Consider the following 7,765-nt stretch of genomic DNA (forward strand, 5'->3'; position numbering starts at 1 on the left):
AGATATGTGGGTGTTGGGAAAGATTCCAGGTGGTAGCTCTACTGTACCTTGCCAAATTGAACAAACCACACTGATGAATGTTAGTCACCTCATTTAATGCACTATTGGGAAGGGCTCAGATACCATGCTGATGAAAGCAGTACAAGAACCTAAACAGAGCAACCACTACAAAACCCACATCTATTTACATTTCTTGTGCTTCAGTTAAGGCATCTCCAAACATGGCCATAGTATTAGTGTATCTATCATGTGCTATGATGTTATTAAATCACATTGGAAGATAGATATTTCACTGGAGAACTAACTATTGCTTGAAATAGATTATTAGGAATGTTTGGTTACATGCACAGTGGTTCATAAATAAATCACACAAGTTCACTTTGACACTGTGTAAAGTGAATGTCTAGAAAGAGAAAAGTTAGTTCACAGGTATTGTGCCTTCTACAAAAAGGAAAAAAAGTTATGTACAATTTGGCAAACATTAGTCAAGATCTTCCCATGAAAAGCATCGACACTGAAAGTGCAATAAAATAAAACCGTATTTAAATGGAAGCAGGAGTACACCAATTTAACCTTTTTACATTCCTTCACATAAAAACATACCATCACCCCAATGTTACAGAAGAGGAAAACAATGCACAGTGAGATCTGGAGCTGGTCATATAGAAAATTACTGCCAGAATTTGGAGAAGAATGCAGAATTTTACTCTGTCAATGTATTCTCTCTCTGAACTATTCTCTGGAGGCTTGTTACATGAAAGGAAGAAGGGCTTTGCAGAAAACCACTTCAGGTCTTTTCTAGCTAATCAGCTGCAACAAGGGTCTTGTCTTCACTGCAAGCCTTAGCTCATGTTAGTACACTTGAGTGTGCACTTCAACACAACACTGAAGTTAGCAGCAACTTGATTAGTTGCTTGAAGACTTGTACCTGTCTGTTGCATCCTCACTGCATCAATCAATGCTTCAAACTGCCCCACCTCCAGCTATCTGAAGCACGGAATTCAATCCACAGATGTGTGCATAGATGGAAATAACGTTATAAATAGCAAAGCTCCATGCTGAAAAAAGCGGCAGCCGTTTTTATGCTAATGAAGTGGGGGATTTAAATCCCCGCTTCATTAGCAATTGCGATATGTCTAATTTGCATCCCTTTTAGGAAAAAAGGATGCAATCTCGACGTAGCCTAACAGAAGATGTGGATATGGCAGAATTGCTTAATTTCATTTTTGTGTTCACCAAGAAGTTTGATGAAGGAATGCTTAACAGTGAATACTAGTGGAAATGGGGTAGGTTTAGAAGATAATTTTTAAAAAAGGAAGAAGTTAAAAATTACTTAGAAAAGTTAGTTGTCAGCAAGTCACCAGGGCCTGATGGAATGCATCCTATAATACCTCCTTTATAAACTTCTTGAGTATCTGAGCCTTTAACTATCATCTCTGAAAAGTCATGGAAGTCCAAAGAGATTCCAGAAGACTTGAAAAGGGGAACTATAGTGCCCATCTATAAACAGGGAAATAAGACCAACCCAGGAACCTACAGACCAGTCAGTTTAACTTCTATGCCAGGAAAGATGGAGCAAGTAATTAAGGAATTCATCTGCAAACATCTGGAAGAAAATAAGGCAATAGGCAACAGACAATATGGATTTGTAAAGGACATATATCAAACCAATCTGATAGTTTTGATAGGATAACAAGTCTTGTGGATAAAGGAGAAGTGGTGGACATGGTATACCTAGACTTTAGTAAGGCATTTGATAGTCTTGCATGACATTCTTATAAAAAAACTAGGCAAATATAACTTAGATGGGGCTACTACAAGGTTGGTGCATAACTGGCTGAGTAACTGTTCTCAGAGGCTTTGTCTGCACTACAAGTTATGGCAGAAAATAGGCTAATGAGGGACTCATTGGCATGAGTCATGATGTCATTAGCATATTTTCTGCCCATTCTTTTTGCGCAAGGGGTTTTTGCGCAAAAAGCAGTGTAACCGCTTCCGTTTTGTGCAAAAAACACCTTTATGCCTCTCCCAGAGAAGTCTAAATACTAAGATGGGTGAACTTGAGTGCCTAGTATTAAATGAGGATATTTCTATGATAGGCACCACAGAAACTTGGTGGAATGATTATAAGCAATGGGACATTAGTTACCATTCCTATATATTTTATAGCCTGATATTAGGGTAGGGTCACAGTGGTGGGAGAGGGGCGCTATATGTGAAAGAAAGCACAGAATAAATTAAGAGCTGTCAAGTGATTAATCACAATTTTGAATCACAGGATTAAAAATGGAGATTAGTCTTTCTGTTAAACCATGTTAGAATATTTTCTACCTTTTCATTATATATATTTTCCCAGGGGATAGGGCGTTCCCCTGGGGATGCAGGGTGGTAGGTTCAAGCCCCACCAACCCTGGGAACAGCAGGGAGTCAGCAACAGAGTCAAGGCCCACTCCTGCCCTGGCCCCCTACCAACCCTGAAAGCACCTGGCATGCACAGCAGTGGCTCCGTGCACTACCCCTCATCCACAACAGGCCCTGACCCCACAGCCTCCACTGGCCATGGTTCTCCATCACTGATGTAAGGGGCAGGAGCAGTGCCTCAGGCAAAGACAGCACATGGAGACCCCCTGGGCCTACCCTCCTAGGGGCTTCAGGGACATGCCAGCCACCATTGGGAGATGGATGGACGTGCACACAGAGTGCAGGGACTGAAATCTAGTGTCCTGTGCTCACTTTAAATTTATTTTTGATTGCAAGTATGAGCACTGAAAAAACAAAAAAGACTTTTCAGTTCACCTAATACAAGTATGGTAATGCAATCTCTATCATGAAAGTTGACAATACAAATGTAGAATTAGGTATAAAAAGTGAACAATTGTAAAATTTTAGAGCCTTCAAATCCAACAATCCTACTTCTTGTTCAGTCAATTCCTCAGATAAACAAGGCTGGTTATTTGCAGGAGATGATGCTGCCTGTTTCTTGTTGACAGTGTCAACTGGAAGTGAGAACAGGTGTTCACATGGTACTGTCATAGCTAGAATTGCAAGATATTTATATGCCAGATGCACTAAAGATTCATATGGCACTTCATGCTCCAACCACTATTCTAGAGGACGGGAGTCCATGCTGATGACTGGATCATTATCGAGCAGAACCTAAGTAGAGTGGACAGATAAGTCATTTTCACCTGAGTCAGATACATTTCATCTGAGTCAGATACAAACCCAAAAGCTGATTTTCTTTGTTGGAGGTTTAGGTTCTGTAGTTTCCGCATTGGCATGGTTGCTCTTTTAAGACCTCGGAATGCTTGTTTAAAAACAATTGTGAAATTTGTGATTAAAGAGCATCAGCAGCATGTCCTTTGGAATGGTGGCTGAAGTATGAAGAAGCATACAAATGTTTAGCACATTGGGCACATAAACACCTACAAGAGTGCCATGAGAATGCCGGTTCTCACTTTCAGTTGACATTGTAAATAAGGGGCAGTATTCTCCCCCATAAATGCAAACAAACTCCCTGTCTTTTCTATTGTTTGACCAAAAGTAGGAATGTAGGATCTAAAGTCTTACATTGTTTGGTTTCTCATTGCAGTTGTCACACCGAAAACCCTCCTTCCCCACAAAAAACCACCACCACATTTGCAAATTGCACTTTTATGAAGAGATTTCACCAACGTACTTGTAGGAGGTGAGCTGAAAAATACTATCCTGTTAAACATTTTACAGTGCAAGTTTTTTTATTACAACACAATGAGGACTGTACAATTTGCATTCTGTGTTGTACACATTTGAAAAAGGAAAAAATCCAAAATATTTAATAAATTCCAATAGGCATTCTGTTACACAAGTGTGATTAAAAGTGTGATTGAGTTTTTTAAATTTGATGAGAGTTAGTTGCATGAGCTAACTATGATAATCAAGAGCCCTGTTAAAAATCTTAAATGAATCCTTGTACCACAGAATCTCCATAGATAGAAATTCCATGCTTGAAGTAGGGATGTTAAATTTTGTTTAATCAGCTAATCAAGTAGTCAGTGAATTTCCATCAGCTACTCAATTAGTCTATAAGGAGGGGAAACTGCAGAGCCACAGCAGGGTTAGCTCCCAGCCCTGGGACATAACCCCACTGCGGTTCTAACTTTTAAACATAGTAACAGCCACCTGGCTCTTACTGCATTTAAAAGGCAGAGGAACAGCAGCAGAGGACTGGGCGTGAGCCAGGAATCAGCTGTCTCAGCTCATGCCCTGTCTCAGACACATGCCTCTTCCTCCCCTGTGCAGATAGTGCTGGGGGGGATGGCTTTTAAGCTAGCTCTCCCCCCCCCCCCCCCCAACACTGGCTCCTGTCCATCCCCTCTGCTGCCTCAGAGGCAGCAAGGGGATGGAAGCAACTAGTTGAGTAGTCACTTGACTACCCAATAAACATATGCATATCAGGTAGTCTAGTGTTTCTCAACCAGTGGTACGTGTACCCTTAGGGGTGCTAGAAAGAAATCTGGGGGAGGAGGGGTATATCAACACTACTAAAATTTGGAGAAAACCGAATTTGTTTTTCAGTGATTATTTTGTACTTTACACCCAAAAATTTCACTCACCCACCTACCTATGATTAAGTTGTTTAAACAAATGCGTTGCAATGGTAGAAAAAAAAAGTTGTAAATTGTGTGTCTGAAAACTGTAGGTACTGGGATACTTTTTTTTTTTTAAAAAAGGAGTACTTTCTAAAATAAGAACGTAGTAGTAGAAATATACTACCAGTCAGCTGACTAAAATGCTGATGGTGATTGTGAAATACTCCTAGAAATTAAAGAGGCTATTAAAATAGAAGACTCAAAATTAATAAAGGGATTTCAGCTATCACCATTGGCTGGGCTGCAGAGAACATCTATAAGACATCATAAATGGCTGTTTCTGGGGGCAGTTGGTCCAGGAACCAACAAGATTAAATCAAGAATTGCCACATCTTAAGTGGAGCATAGGGTCTGTTCCAAAAACATTCAGTACTAGTGCCCATAATAATCAAATTTATCATCCCTGGGGATGGGGAGAAATACCAAAGAAAGTTCATCATAGTAATAATTTCAGAAAGAGGAAATACATAAAAACAAAGATGCTACCTCAATTAGAAATTAAAAGGAAAGTGCCTGCAAGTGCCATGGAAACTATTTAAAAACATAAGAGTCTCAAATTAAATGTATACCCAAAATTTAAAAACCCCATAACTTAAATCTCACTGCCAAAAAAGTTACCTACTTCTCATAACAGTTTCTTTAAGATTCATTGCTCATATCCATCCCAATAAATGTGCATGCACAGCACATATGATTATCGAAAGCTTTTATCCTAGCAATACCTAGCTGTAGAGCCTGCTTAAGTGGCATCTCCAAGGCAGCATATTCAAGGCCCTGCAGACCCCCTGTCCTCTCAGATCCTAGGGCTGGAAGAGACCTCAGGAGGTCACAGTCCAATCCCCTGCCCAAAGCAGGCCCAACCCCAACTTAATCATCCCAACCAGGGCTTTGTCAAGCTGGGATTTAAAAACCTTTAGGAATGGAGATTCCATCCCCTCCCTAGATAACCCATTCCAGTGCTTCACCACCCTCCTGGTGAAATGGTTGGATATTGGGAAAAACTTAGATCTCCCCCACTGCAACTTGAGATCAATTGCTCCCTGTTCTGTCACCACTGCAAACAGCCTCTCTCCATCCTCTTTGGAACCTCCCTTCAGGAAGTTGAAGGCTACTACAGGCAGTCCCCGAGTTACGCGGATCCGACGTAAGTCAGATCCGCAGTTACGAACGGGGCCGTTCCTCTCCCTGGTCTCCAGCAGACCAGGGAGAGGAAGCAAAGCGGCGGAACACGTGGGCAGCGGACAGGGCTGTCCGCTCCCCACGCGCTCCGAGGCTTGGCTCTGCTTTGCTCTGCTTTGCCCCCCCCCCCGCCCCCCAGGGGAGGGGGGGGGCAAAGCAGACCAGGGGGACGCGGGGGAGGAGGGGGCAAAGCAGAGCCAAGCCGCGGAGCGCCCGGCCAGCTGACAGCCCAGACGCGTCCGGGCTGTCCGCTGCCCGCGTGTTCCGCCGCTTTGCTCCCCGTCCCCCTGGTCTGCAGACCAGGGGGACGGGGAGCAAAGCAGAGCAAAGCCACGGAGCCCGAGGGCAGCAGGACAGCCACGGCGCGTCTGGGCTGTCCCGCTGCCCCCGTGCTGCGTGGCTTTGCTCCGGACACCTGTGGTACAGCAGCTGGGGCGCTGCCAGTTGGTCCCGTAGCGCCGCTCTGGGCGCTACTGGACCAACCGGGCAGCACCCCAGCTGTTCTGCCCCAGGCATCCTGATTCAGCCACTGCTGGTCAGTTTCAGCAGCGGCTGAATCAGGACGCCTGGGGCAGAGCAGCTTGGGTGCTGCTGGGTTGGTCCAATAGCGCCGAGGAGCGATGGCGCTACTGGACCAACCCAGCAGCACCCCAGCTGCTCTGCCCCAGGCGTCCCCAAGTCAGCCGCTGCTGAAACTGACCAGTGACTGACTACAGGAAGCCCCTGCCCCGGGCTTCCTGGAATTAGCCGCTGATCAGTTTCAGCAGCGGCTGAATCTGGACGCCAGTTCCGACTTACATACAGATTCAACTTAAGAACAAACCTACAGTCCCTATCTTGTACGTAACCCGGGGACTGCCTGTATTAAATTCCCACCCACCCACTCCTCTTCTGCAGTCTAAACAAGCCCAAATCCTCGGTCATGTGCCCCAGCCCCTTAATCATTTTTGTTCTACAGGACTTACTCCAATTCTGCCTCCCTGTCCCCTCTCCCTCCCCCCCCCCCCCCATTACAGAAATCTAGCAATTTTTAACTTGTTCTTTTCCTATTTAACTTCTGAACCTATTTCCACTAGCATTCACTATCCTAGGCATCCAATCGCTACCAACTTTCTTGGTGAAGGCTGAAACAAAGAAATCGTTAAGTAATTCTGCCATTTCCACATCTTCCGTTTGGCTACGTCTACACTGCAAGGTTTTTGCACAAAAATGGCCATTTTCACGCAAAAACCTGTGGCGCGTCCACACCTCAAATATGCTTTTGCACAAGTAAATCAGCAGTAAAACAGCAGAATGGAGGGCTTTTGCCAGTGTAGGTAAACCTCCTATGAGGCATAACTCTTGTGTTATAGCTATTGCACAAAAAGGCAACTGGAGAAAAGCACAGGTGCTCTGATGGCCATTCGCAGAATGGCCATCAGAGCATCCATGCAGTGTGGATGCTCTCTTGTGCAAAAGCACATCACTTTTGCGATGCACTTTGAGGCATGGACGTTCTCTTGCACAAGAAGTTTCTATGCAAAAACACTTGCATAAAAGGCTTCTTGCGCAAGAAGCCTGCAGTATAGACATAGCCTTATTGTTTCCACCTTCATTGAGCAATGGGCGTATCCTGTCCTTGGTCTTCTTGCTTGTATTTGTAGAATATTTTCTTGTTACCTTTTATGTCTCTAGCTAGATTGAGCTCATTTTGTGCCTTCATCTTTCTAATCTTGCCCATCTTTTGTTATTTGCTTATTTTCATCCTTTGTAATTTGACCTAGTTTCCACTTTTTATGGTCTGAAGTAAATAGGATGAAGTTTAATAAGGACAAATACGAAGTACTCCACTTAGGAAGGAACAATCAGTTGCCACACAGAATGGGAAGTGACTGTATAGGAACGAGCACTTCAGAAAGATCTAAGGGTCTAAGTGGACCACAAGCTAAATGTGAGTCAGTGTGACGCTGCTGCAA

Source organism: Pelodiscus sinensis, chromosome 11 (genome assembly GCF_052426305.1).
Source record: "Pelodiscus sinensis isolate ZL-2025 chromosome 11, ASM5242630v1, whole genome shotgun sequence".
Classification (NCBI taxonomy): domain Eukaryota; kingdom Metazoa; phylum Chordata; order Testudines; family Trionychidae; genus Pelodiscus; species Pelodiscus sinensis.